Source organism: Rana temporaria, chromosome 7 (assembly GCF_905171775.1).
Source record: "Rana temporaria chromosome 7, aRanTem1.1, whole genome shotgun sequence".
Classification (NCBI taxonomy): domain Eukaryota; kingdom Metazoa; phylum Chordata; class Amphibia; order Anura; family Ranidae; genus Rana; species Rana temporaria.
Genome location: NC_053495.1, coordinates 209732187 through 209745866, shown reverse-complemented (window position 1 = coordinate 209745866; position 13680 = coordinate 209732187). Strand labels below are relative to the sequence as shown.

At 46.9% G+C, this 13680-nt stretch overlaps 1 pseudogene; it reads left to right on the top strand.

Moving 5' to 3' along the window:
• The first annotated feature begins 968 nt into the window (after positions 1 to 968).
• LOC120946269 lies at positions 969 to 8127 on the top strand (annotated as a pseudogene).
• Positions 8128 to 13680: the final 5553 nt, after the last annotated feature.

The following is a 13680-nucleotide window of genomic DNA, read 5'->3' as shown; positions in this document are numbered from 1 at the left end:
TACATTATGGCAGACAACAGACAGACAGGTGGATGGAGTTGACTTAGCATCTTCTAACATATGTGTCCCAACATTATGATCAGTCACTCTTTCTAATATGGCATATACAGGTTCCTATAGTCTGTGTGTCTTGGGGGGGGGGGGGGGACATGGACCTGAGTCAAAGTATTGTAACAACACCACCTCAAGGGTGCCAGGCATACAGCTCACAAAGAGCACCGTTCCCCCAAATGCCAGGGCCCATGATCGGTAGGCAAGAGGCTAGCATTCAGTCCCCTCCAAAAGCCTCTGTCCCAGGTAGGTCTGTCACAACCTAACTAATATACTAACTGGTGACCACTACACTAATCAGTAGCACAGACCTGGCTATCTGGCACTGTGCACATGAAGAATAACAATACGACAATACGCCAGAGACCCTCTATCACCAGACTTCAGATACACACAGAAGCGGCAACAGTTGAACTGAACAGAACACAGGAACACTTGACTAATAGTCTCAGCTTCTGGTCTGGATGTCCAATTATGTCTCTGCATTGTGGAAAGTCCTCTTTATAAGATATCACAGTCTTCCAATAGGGGTTTATGATCCAGCTAGCAGGGACAGGAAGTACCTGTCTATAAACAACTAAAGATAACTACTAATTGCCAGCCTTTTACAAATGCAGACAGTAGATGGAAGCAGTTCCTTACAAGGCTATGCATAAAGCATAAGACAAAGTATAACAGACAGTGACATCATTGTAGTACAGGGCTGCCTAGAGGGGTCACTAGCAGGTAGCACAGTACAAAATAACAGCTTATATGAGGAATTCCTTAGTAATAAACAGCACAGTACAGTCTTGTGCAAAGACAGCCATGTGCGTCATCCAGGGGGTGACATTTCTTTCAAAAGAATGCTATCTATATCCCCATGGGTGGAGTCTGTCCAGAGATCCTTAATGGGTGTAGTCTGTCTAGCGATCCCCATGGGTGGAGCCTGTCTGCAGATTCCCATGGGTGGAGCCTATCCTGGACCCCTGTGGTTGACCTCTATGGAATTTTCATCTGGAATCGGGTGTCCTAACAGTCCTCTGTGGGATTTTCACCTGGAATCAAGGGTCCTAACAGTAATGGTAGACCAGGGGGTCAACCACAGGGGTCCAGGAAGAGCTCTGCCCATGGGAATCTGCAGACAGACTCCACCCATGGGGATCTTCAGACAGACTCCACCCATGAGAATCTCCGGACAGACTCCACACATGGGGATCTCTGGACAGACTCCACCCATGGGGATCCCTGAACAGACACCACTTATGGGGATCTCCGGACAGACTCCACCCATGGGGATCTTTGGACAGACTCCACCCATGGGGATCTCCGGACAGACTCCAACCATGGGGATCTTCGGACAGACTCCACCCATGGGGATCTCCGGACAGGCTAGAAAGGAAGTATTCTGAGGCCAGGAAACGCAGGACCCCCCACAGTGACTGGACTTAATATGAAGTGGTTCTCATTCTAGGAGCAACAAGAAGGACCCCAAACACCTGGTAACCTCTTAGTGCCCAGTGACTGCTGTCCCATCAGGCATGGTGTCTCTGAGCAAGGCAGGAAACACTGAGTGTGTCTAGGAATCCTGGGGATTATAGGAAAAGGACTTAAAGGGACCCCACACCCAATAATGAGCAAGGTGGGTAAGCAGGGACACCACTACACTAGACATGGTCAATAATGTTTATCATATTCCCCAACAGGCACTTGAAGTACACAGTGATCTGAACTGTGTGACTGTCTTCATGTCCGACTGTGAAACTCAGATCAAGAAATTGCAGGAGAGAGAGGAGAGGGGCCCTCTGTACGGGGTCCCGGTATCCATAAAGGAGCAAGTTGGCTACCAGGTAATTATATTGGCATACAATCATATCTTCCTACATTATTTTCTTATAGTGTGATACAAAAGCATGCCTGTGTTTATAGTGTTAGCTCTGAAAGGAAGGACTTTGTTTTGGTAGGAAGAGTTCCAGGAACAGACGCACCAATTTTTTATGGTGAGGGGTCTATAAAATTTCCCATTTATTTATTAACCTGAACGGGCTGTCCTGGATGGGTGGTTTTAACCATCCTCTGTGGATTTTCACCTGGGATTGGGGATCCTAACCATCCTCTGGGGATTCCACCTGGAATCGGGGGTCCTAACAGTATCGTGGGATTTTAACCTGGATCCAAACTGTTCTCTGTGGCCATGGATGCATTAAGAAAAAACTCCTTTAAATTGTATCTGGGGTCCTATGAGTCCTCTGTGGGATTTTCACCTGGGATTGGGGGGTCCTATGAGTCCTCTGTGGGATTTTGACCTGGATTGGGGGTTGTATGAGTCCTCTGTGGGATTTTCACCTGGGATCGGGAGTCCTCACATTTCTCCTTTGGGGTTTTCAGGTCACCCCTCCACATGTGGCCTGGTTTCAGTATCTGGATGCTCTGGAGGAGGAGGACAGTGTCGTAGTTAAAGTCTTGAAGAAACAAGGAGCCATTGTGTTTGCCAAGACCAACGTGCCGCAGAGCCTGATTTGGGTGAGGCAGAGCTCAGGAACCATAGACACCAATCACATCTCACCATCCATTGGTTTACAAATAATTCATCTTTTTCATTGTTTGCCAGCATTGAGACCAGTAACCCCACCTATGGGTATAGCCGGAACCCCCACAACAAAGCCAAAGCCTGTGCAGGCTTCCACAGGAGGGGAGGGGGCCCTGATTGGAGGTGGGGGCTCCATCCTAGGAATTGGAACAGATATTGGTGGCAGCATCCGTTTGCCGTCCAGCTTCTGTGGAATTGTTGGGTTTAAAGCCGTCACCAATCAACTCAGGTGAGCCAATGATATCATAATCATATCGCCCTGTTTGAATATGGAATGGAATCTAACCCACCTTCTTTTCTAGTATTAGTGGTGTCCGCCCATGTGTGGATGGAATGACAACAGGTGGTCCCCTCCAAGACTTAAATATCCTACATATAGGATTATATAATAATACATAACACATAAGTGGGGTGTATTGAAAGCTCATTCTCCCAAAGTCGTAAATCTGTTATCCGTGAAGTTGGTGGAGTCTTATCAGGACGAGGAGGGTTTGATTTAACACAGTTGGGTGCCATACTATCTCTACACAGGTGTTTTTAATTGGACAAAACCAGTTATAAATCACTTTAATGAACATTAGAAATTCTGGGGAATGATACGTTTGTCTGGTTGTAGGACAGGTGTCAGATTTACGGTTAGTTACATTGATGTAGATCAGGGATATGCAATCAGCGGACCTCCAGCTGTTTGCCAAACTACAAGTCCTATCATGCCTCTGCCTCTGGGTGTCATGCTTGATGCTGTCAGAGTCTCGCTATGCCTCATGGGACTTGTAGTTTGGCAACAGCTGAAGGTCCACTAATTGCATATCCCTGATGTAGATCTTAGCACCAATCAAATCTAGAAGAGATGGCTAAGATACGGCTTGTAAAGGTCTATAAATGCAAGTTTTACAATTGCTAGACAGACAAGTCAAATAGTAGCTTATAAGCCTGAACTCTATGTATGCTGCCCTTTTGCACGGGTCATAGAGAGCAGAACCAATGGCAAATATCTGTCTTTTGTTTGTAACTTGTCTCCTCGTACGAGTCAAATAAAGAAAACTTCTTGACCCTGAGTGTGGTCTAAGGTGAATTTCCCTCACAGGTAAATTTGGGTGTATTTTGAGTGTGTGTTTAGGGCACATTTAGGGTGTCTGATGAGGGCCACATTTGGGGTGTATTTGGATTGTGTGTTTAGGGCACACTTGGGGTGTTATTAGGGTACGTTTGGGGTGTTTGTGGGAATTACATTAACTCTGTTTCCACATTTCAGTGTCTACGTGCATTGGTCCAATGGCACAAGATGTGGACGGTCTGGTTCTGGCTATGAGAGCTCTGCTGTGTGATGAGTTGTTCCGACTTGACCCAAATGTTCCCCCATCTACTTCAATGAGGAGGTAAGGAGGCCTAATCTACAGGTGTGTTGTATTGCACTAAGCTGTTTTGACTAATCAGTAAAGGGTGACAATGGATCTTATATCTCTCCATGGATTGGGAGGGTGATAGTGCAGAGGATAGACTTTTCTCTGTATTCACTGACCAGTACATTGACCACACTTGCCTTTGTAGAAGTTTTCCGGTAATAAGCCTCTCCGTATCGGATATTATGAGGAAGACGGATTCTTTCAGCCAAACCCCAGTATGAGGCGTATTCTGCTGGAGACAAAGAAGCTTCTAGAGGAGGCCGACACACGGTGAGTGGTCAACTTTGGGTTTGTGGGGTCATGTATGGTAGAAGGTCTCTCCATATCCAGGGGAAGTGGTTCATATGTTATATTCTGGTGGGGGGTATCAGTGGGAGGTTAAAGGAATAGCACATTGAGCGCTGAGCTGATGTTATGTAGAGTCCACACAACATAAAGACACAGCCATGCACAGATACCAACACAACACTTGTATTGTCTCCTCAGCTGATCCCCTTCAAAGTACCACGAGTGCATGATTTATTGGATTTGTTCGTGAAGGTATTGCTCGAGATGGAGGCAGAACGTTGGCAGATAAATTGTAGGTTCTACGTTATATGGTGCCATAACCCATAGCAACCAATCAGAAGTCATCTGCTGCTAATCGACTGTGCTGGAAGGAATGGGAGGGTTGGGGTGTCATGTTGAAAAGGGGCATTTGATAGAATTTGTATTGTTATTTGCTACTGCGAGGTTGTGCAACATTTCTATAGGTCCTTTATAGGTCTACTCTGTATTAACTTATTTAATTTGTCCTACATTGTACTCATACACCGACTGTTTTGAATACACTGAATCCTGCCATTATATTGTATGGATGAATCCTATACAGAGCTGGCTGGTTGATCTGCGTTGGGAGTTCTGTAGACATTTGTTCTTACATGGCTTCTATTGTGTCAGCTGATTGTGGAATGTCTGCCAACCAAATCTATGCTGATCTTGATGAGATACAATGATATGAAGAGATATGGAGAAGCCATGTGACCTTTCCAGGGAGCAGACGTTATAATTTCCAACACAACAGAAGAAATACTGTTACCAAAGAATAGCCGAATTATGACTCTGGGAGACAATGGTGTAGATTTATAAAAACTGGTGCAAGGGGTTAGCAAACATTCAGGAGTCTCCTCTCATTTACTTGACAATTTTTTAGAGAAGTGGGGGGGTTACCGTGTGTTGGTTGTGTGAGTGGCTGTGGTGACCAGGTTGCTTCTTTTGGTCCCAGTGATGTGTGTTATACCTTGTAGTGTGGTGGGTGGGTTGGATGTTGTGGTGGGTGGGGATGGATGTTGGAGTTGAGTGTTGTGGTTTGTGGGTTGGATGTTGGGTTTTGTGGTGGCTGGGTTGGATGTTGTGTTGGGTTTTGTGGTGGGTAGGTTGGATATTGGGTAGGATGGGTGTTGGGTTGTTTGGATGTTGTGTTGGGGTATTATGGGTGGGTAGGTTGAATGTTGTCTTGATATTGTGGTGGATAGGTTTGGATGTTGTGTTGGGTTTTGTGGTGGGTGGGTTGGGTGTTGTTAGGTTTTGTGGTGGGTGGGTTGGATGTTGTGTAGGGTTTTATGGTGGGTAGGCTTGGTGTTGGGTATTGTGCTGGGTGTTGGGTATTGTGGTGGGTAGTTTGGATGTTGTGTTGGGTTGAGTATTGTAGCGGGTAGCTTGGATGTTCTGTTGGGTATTGTGGTAAGTAGGTTGGATGTTTTGTTGGGTTTTGTGGTGGGTAGGTTGGATGTTATGTTGGGTTTTGTGGTAGGTGGGTTGGATGTTGGGTTTTATGGTGGGTAGGTTGGGTGTTGGGTATGGGGGGGGTATGGGTTTACGTATGTTGGTCGTGTGAGTGGCTGTGGTGGCCAGGTTGCTTCTTTTTATCCCAGTAATGCGTGTTACGCCTTGTATTGTGGTGGGTTGGATGTTGTGGTGGGTGGGTGGGTTGGATGTTGGGTTGATTGTTGTGGTTTGTCAGTTGGATGTTGGGTTTTGTGGTGCTGGGTTGGATGTTGTGTTGAGTTTTGTAGTGGGCTAGGTTGGATGTTAGGTAGGATGGATGTTGGGTAGGTTGGATGTTGTCTTGGATATTGTGATGGATAGGTTAAATGTTGTGTTGGGTTTTGTGGTGGCTAGGTTGGATGTTTGTGTTGGGTATTGTGTGGGTAGGTTGAATGTTGTGTTGGGTTTTGTGGTGGGTGGGTTGATGCTGTGGTGGGTGGGCTGGATGTTGGATTGAATGTCGTGGTGGGTGGGGTTGGATGTTGGGTTGGGTTTTGTGGTGGGTATGTTGGATGTTAGGTAGGTTAGATAATGTGTTGGGTAGGTTGAATGTTGTGTTGGGTTTTATGGTGGGTAGGCTTGGTGTTGGGTATTGTGGTGGGTAGTTTGGATGTTCTGGTGGATAGGTTGGATGTTGTGTTCGGTATTGTGGTGAGTGGATTGGATGTTGTGTTGTATGGGTTGGATGTTGTTTTGGGTTTTGCGCTGTGTAGGTTGGATGTTGTGTTGGGTTTTGGGGTGGGTATGTTGGATGTTTTGGTGGGTAGGTTGGCTATTTTGTGGTGGGTAGGTTGAATGTTGTGGTGGGTTGGATCTTGTGGGTAGTTTGGATGTTCTGTGGGTATTGTGGTGGGTAGGTTGGATGTTGTGTTGGTAATTGAGGTGGGTAGGATGCATGTTTTGTGGTGGGTAGGTTGGATGTTGTGTTGGAGATTGTGGTGGGTATTGTGGTGGGTGGGTTGGATGTTTTGGTGGGTGGGATGTTGTGTTGGATATTGTGTTGGGTAGGTTGGATATTTTGTAGTGTTCTGGGTATGGGGGTGGTTAGGCTGTATATCATTGGGTCAGGTAAAGTCACGTTGAATTAATTAGTTTCTGTGGTAGGTTACACACTCAACTTTTGTCAATTTTTTCCTCCCGCCAGTAAAGACGACTTGTTGGACTCACATCTTCAGGACACGTTTCTTATGTGCAAGATTCCAGGAGCAGTGAAGAGGACCCTGTCCTTCATTCTTCGTCCAATAGTGAGCATCCATACACTTACACAGATCAGATCTGCTGATGGCACCCTCTGTATGATTTTTTGTTGGTGGTTCCTTCAGTACTTTTAGGATAGATTATTTTGGCCCTCGCGCTGGCATGGCAGAGAAGACTTCATGTCTAAGATCGGCTTCTGGTGCCATACAGCTCGATCCACATTTCTCCAAAGAGCTGCAGCCGGTGAGAGTCTTCCCTGCCATGACACACCGGTGAGAGTCTTCCCTGTCATGGCACACTGGCAAGAGTCTTCCCTGAGATGGCACACTGGCGAGAGTCCTTCCCTAAGATGGCAACACTGGTGAGAGTCTTCCCTGCCATGGCACACTGGTGTGAGTCTTCTCTGCCATGGCACACTGGCGAGAGTCCTTCCCTAAGATGGCACACTGGCGAGAGTCTTCCCTAAGATGGCACACTGGTGAGAGTCTTCCCTGCCATGGCACACTGGTGAGAGTCTTCTCTGCCATGGCACACCGGTGAGAGTCTTCCCTGCCATGGCACACCGGTGAGAGTCTTGCCTGCCGTGGCACACTGGTGAGAGTCTTGCCTGCCGTGGCACACATCTGGGAAAATGTGGGAACTGTAATTGGAGAAACCATTCATACACGGGACTGTAACGAGTCCTACAGATAGAAGTAAAGATTACAGGAGAAGGTAGAAAAGGTCGGCATGGTCAGTCTTTACAATGGTTAGCTAAAATGATCAAACACGTCACTTCTTCTTCAGCCACATTACAGATTCCACTCAACAATCTTCCATTAATTTTCCAGTTTCCGAGGATCTCCAGGGTGGTGCTTGCGTCTGCATGGTGCCAGGTGAGTCGCCAAAACCATCTCCGTTGTACTGAATGTCTCTGACATATACTGAAGCACTGTACAGAGATCACTGAGCCAGTCACATTAGTCCTCTATACCAGAGGAGCTTACACTCTAATGGCCCCTCCCCCCTCAGTCACAAATACACTATTATGGTCTCCTGTGTTGGTGATGTATAGATTTGTTTTTTTCTCAGGTCTGTACATGAACATTGGATGCATCAGAAAGCAAGTGGAGGTAAATATAACGTCATTTGTTCTCATACTGAGTGTCAGCTCTTGTGCCGAGTGTCGGCCCTCCTGACGTTGATCAGATGTTGTGATGATATGTTTGTCTTGTCCTCTCCAGGAATATCAGGCCGAGTTTATCAGTGAATGGAGGAAGTTGGATCTGGATGTTATCCTCGCCCCGATGTTAGGCCCAGCCTTCAATGTCGGTTATGCGGGGAAGCTGTTAGGTAGAATTTCTATTCTATGATGTCATTAGTGACTTAACATGGCATTGTGGCCGAGTGTACCAGTGCAGCGCCATGTTCTGCCATGTTGTGTCGCGTTGTATTGTGTTGTGTCATGTTGTGTGTTTTGATGTGTTGTGTTGTATTTGTATTGTGTCATGTTGTGTTGTATTTATGTTATGTCATATTGTGTTGTGATGATGAATTACGATTGTTCTTATTCTGGAGGTTGGTGGGTGTAACGGTCACCACCGTTTACGATATTCCATTACATCGCCCTGCTTATCCGACAATCCAGCCGACAGAACCATTTCATTTCCCAGAATAACGAGACAACACACAGCTCTGTTACTGGTTCCAAAATGAATGAATTGTTTAATGGTAAAACTCAGGTTTTTATACAGTTCACAACCAAAAAGCAGGTTACAGGGACAATGAAACTCTCCACCCCAACATCACACAATGGGGGCTTCATGCACATTTCTTTTAGATAATGACATTCAGGTGAGTTAATTATCCCCCAGATGTCCTGACTCCGACAATAAGCTATTCACCTGCATAATACACATTCCTATGTCAGACGTTCTGTCTCCGACAATAAGCTATTCACACCATACAGTGTCATTAGCATCCACAATGAAAGGTCTTTCAGAAGCCAGACTCAATTAACTCCTCAAAGTTAGACATCTGACCTTTACAGACTTAATTAGTACAATAGACACAAAACAGTATTTGCATAATGGACAATGGACAATGGAATATTTTAGGAGCCTGATTCAATTAACACCTCAACAGTCTATTGACCTGTTCATAACGGAACAACTTGTAATATTCTAAGATGACCTGCATAACATGAACCATCATTAATGTCCATCTCATGTAATCCGAGATATCAGTTCTCAGTCATCCTATGCCCAAAAGGGACATAGGATGACCCTAGACCCAAGAGCCATTAGTGAAGCTGGCACAGGAGTACCCCACATCCTTCAAAAGTCTCTGGGTGTCACGGGCCATTCCGTTTCAGTGGATTATTCTCCTGAATGATAATAACTATTTATTGTTCCCTTCCCCCACCATACAGCGCCTCCCAGTGGGCAGAGATATGATATCTGGTCCTGTATGTAACATGTATGTAAACCTCCCAACTTTTTTGAGATGGGAACGAGGGACACCTATTGACAAAAGTATGTAGGATTAGGACACCCCCCCCGCCACGCCCCGTTAAAGGAGATTTTTAATTTTTTGAAGATTAGTTAGACCCACAAGCACTTTTTTTTTATTTTTTTTTACCACTACTATTCCTTTATACTGGGCTTATAAATGCAACAATTTAGAATTTGGATGTAAGGTTTAGCGCTGGGAAACACTTTTTAAAGAAAAAAAGTGCATTTTATATACATCTATATAGATCAGACCAAACTAGGGGACAAATGAGGAGGAAAGTGGGACAAATCAGGGACAATCCCTAAGTTGAAATCAGGGACAATCCCTTGAAAAATCAGGGACAATCCCTTGAAAATCAGGGACAATCCCTTGAAATCCGGGACACTTTGGATCTTTGTGATGGTAATAATCTCCTCCTATGTCCTCCTCAGTGAGTTGCTCGTACACCATGCTGTACAATTTGCTCCAGTTCCCGGCTGGGGTGGTTCCGGTGGGTTCCGTCACGGAAGAAGACGAGGAGGCCCTGAGACATTACAAGGGATATAACAACGATCTCTGGGACAAACTCTTCAGAAAGGTGAGTGGATCTGATAATACAAGGCGGGAGGGACTCCTGTACATTCCTATAGTCCATATATAATTATATTGTGGGATACAGTGGGGGGGAGGCGCATGGGGACGACCTGTACCCCAGTAGGACTGCTGACCCCATATCTCCAGGCTGTGGCCTCTCCTCCTCCTATATGTGAAATCTTTGGTGTATCCCGAGGAGTGAGGTAGAAGAGAGGAGGAGTTATGGAGAGGAGATCCGCAGATACGCCGCCGTAATTTCAAATGTGCGCCGTCGCATCTTTGCGCCGATTCACAAAGCAAGATACGTTCAAAAAACATGGCTTCAGCCGTCCGACGTAACTTGCCTACGCCGGCGTATCGCGGGCGCATAGTTACGCTGGACGCATTCGGCGCTCCCATTATTAATATGCAAATGACCTAGATACGCCGAATTCAGGAACGTACTTGCGCCCGGCGTATTAATATACGCTGTTTACGTAAGGCGTAACGACCGTAACTTTACCCCTCATAAAGCAGGGGTAAGTCATGTTAAGGTATGGACGTCGGAACGACCGTCGAAATTTACGTCGTTTACGTAAGTCGTACCTGAATAGGGCTGTGCGTAAGTTACGTTTACGTCGTAGGCAGTGTTCGACGTATCTTGGGCATTCTAGCCGACGTGATTTTGAGCATGCGCACTGGGATACGTCCACGAGACGGCGCATGCGCCGTTCGTTCGGCCCCTCATTTACATGGGGTCACAGCTCATTGTAATACAACACGCCCACTGCCTTGATAATTTGAATTAGGCGGGCTTACGCCGGCCCATTTACGCTACGCGCCGTAATTTAGGGCGCAAGTTCTTTCTGAATACGGTACTCGCCTCTCTAAGTTACGGCGGGCGTGGCGTATATGAGATGCGCTACGCCCGCCGAAAGTTACGCCATTCTTTCTGATCTGGCCCATGAGAAGAGGGGAGCAGTTATGGAGGAGAAGTGGGGGGGGGTCATACCTCCCAACCTTTTGAGATGGGAATTAGGAACACCTATCAGCAAAAAGTATGTAGGCATAGGACACACCCCTTGTCACGCCCCTTAAAGGACAATTGTACAAAAAAAGCAAAATTGGGTAAATCCACGAGTGCTTTTTTTTTATCTCTACTATTCCTTTATATTGGCTTTTGGAATTTACAAATGTAGCAATTATAATTCAGATGAAAGGTTTAGCCTTCTGTGTCTCTGCAGGCGGTGGCGGACGGGGTTGCGTTTGCCGCTGTCTGTACAGTGTGTGGCGCTGCCGTACCAGGATGAGCTCTGCCTGCGTCTCATGAAGGAAGTCCAGACCCTCCACAGGCGGCAGATGAAGAGATGAGAAGAGGACCTGATAGAAAAGTAACCCTTTCCCAGCCACCAACCTATTTGTTGGATATCTGACTTCAGAGTAAAGAAAATGTTTTCTGAATATTTTTCAATAAACATTTATAAATTGTTCTTCGTGTGAAGTTATTATCGATGAGCTAATGTGCAAATCCACTGATTCTCCAGAAATGTCACTGTGTCCTCCTCTTATCTCCTGTGTACTCCATCACATGTGACGTCTGTGTCCTCCTCGTATCTCCTGTGTACTCCATCACATGTGACGTCTGTGTCCTCCTCGTACCTCCTGTGTACTCCCATCACATGTGACGTCTGTGTCCTCCTCATTCTCCTGTGTACTTCATCATGTGACGTCTGTGTCCTCCTCGTACCTTCTGTGTACTCCATCCCATGTGACGTCTGTGTCCTCCTCGTTTCTCCTGTGTACTCCATCACATGTGACGTCTGTGTCCTCCTCGTATCTCCTGTGTACTCCATCACATGTGACGTCTGTGTCCTCCTTGTATCTCCTGTGTACTCCCATCACATGTGACGTCTGTGTCCTCCTCGTTTCTCCTGTGTACTCCCATCACATGTGACGTCTGTGTCCTCCTCATATCTCCTGTGTACTCCATCACGTGTGACGTCTGTGTCCTCCTCTTATCTCCTGTGTACTCCCATCACATGTGACGTCTGTGTCCTCCTCGTATCTCCTGTGTACTCCATCACATGTGACGTCTGTGTCCTCCTCATACCTCCTGTGTACTCCCATCACATGTGACGTCTGTGTCCTCCTCATTTCTCCTGTGTACTCCATCACATGTGACGTCTGTGTCCTCCTCGTATCTCCTGTGTACTCCATCACATGTGACGTCTGTGTCCTCCTCGTTTCTCCTGTGTACTCCCATCACATGTGACGTCTGTGTCCTCCTCGTATCTCCTGTGTACTCCATCATGTGTGACGTCTGTGTCCTCCTCTTATCTCCTGTGTACTCCATCACATGTGACGTCTGTGTCCTCCTGGTTTCTCCTGTGTACTCCCATCACATGTGACGTCTGTGTCCTCCTCGTTTCTCCTGTGTACTCCCATCACATGTGACGTCTGTGTCCTCCTCGTTTCTCCTGTGTACTCCATCACATGTGACGTCTGTGTCCTCCTCGTATCTCCTGTGTACTCCATCACATGTGACGTCTGTGTCCTCCTTGTTTCTCCTGTGTACTCCATCACATGTGACGTCTGTGTCCTCCTCGTTCTCCTGTGTACTCCATCATGTGACGTCTGTGTCCTCCTCGTATCTCCTGTGTACTCCATCACATGTGACGTCTGTGTCCTCCTCGTATCTCCTGTGTACTCCATCACATGTGACGTCTGTGTCCTCCTCGTATCTCCTGTGTACTCCCATCACATGTGACGTCTGTGTCCTCCTCGTTTCTCCTGTGTACTCCCATCACATGTGACGTCTGTGTGTCTAACTGATTTTCATTTTCCTATACATTAATATAAACACTATTTTATAAAGGTAACTCCATCACAGCAGGAATTATGGATCATGTGTAAAGCGTGGCTCTGGTATAAAAAAAACAGGCTCAGGATGTGTATTGGTGCGGAGTCTAAGCATTAACTGATGATCACCAGAGCTCCTGATGGTGGGGATAGGTTTTGCTGCGTATTAGTACCAGGTTGTGGTCCACAGGATCCCCCACTAGGAGGTGAGCAAGCCGGGGTCCAGTAGCAGATATAGCAGGTAGGGATCAAACAAAAGTGGGTGGGTATAAGAGAGGGGGAGTGAGTGAAAGAGAGGTGGGGTGGAGAGACAGAGGGGGGCTGAAAGACAGAGAGACAGAGAAGGGGGCTGAGAGACAAAGGGGGGCTTAGAGACAGGGGGGCTGAGAGACAGAGGGGCTTAGAGACAGAGAGGGGCTCAGAGCCAGAGAGGGGCTGAGAGACAGAGGGGGGGGACTAAGAGACAGGGGCTGAGAGGCAGAGAAGGAACTGAAAGACAGGGGGCTGAAGACAGGGGGGGCTGAGAAGGAGGGGGCTGAGAGAAGAGTTGGGTAAGAGACAGGGGGAACTGAGAGACAGAGGGGGGGGGGGGCGGGAGACAGAGGGGGGCTGAGAGTCCCTCCTCTGCTCTCCCTCACTGCAGGCTCTGTGCGCAGGAAGGTATGTGTGGAATGCCGGGTACCTAATGACCAGCAGCGTCAGTGCTGAGTCTCCCACTTGTTTTGGGGGGTGCTCTCACTGCTCTGC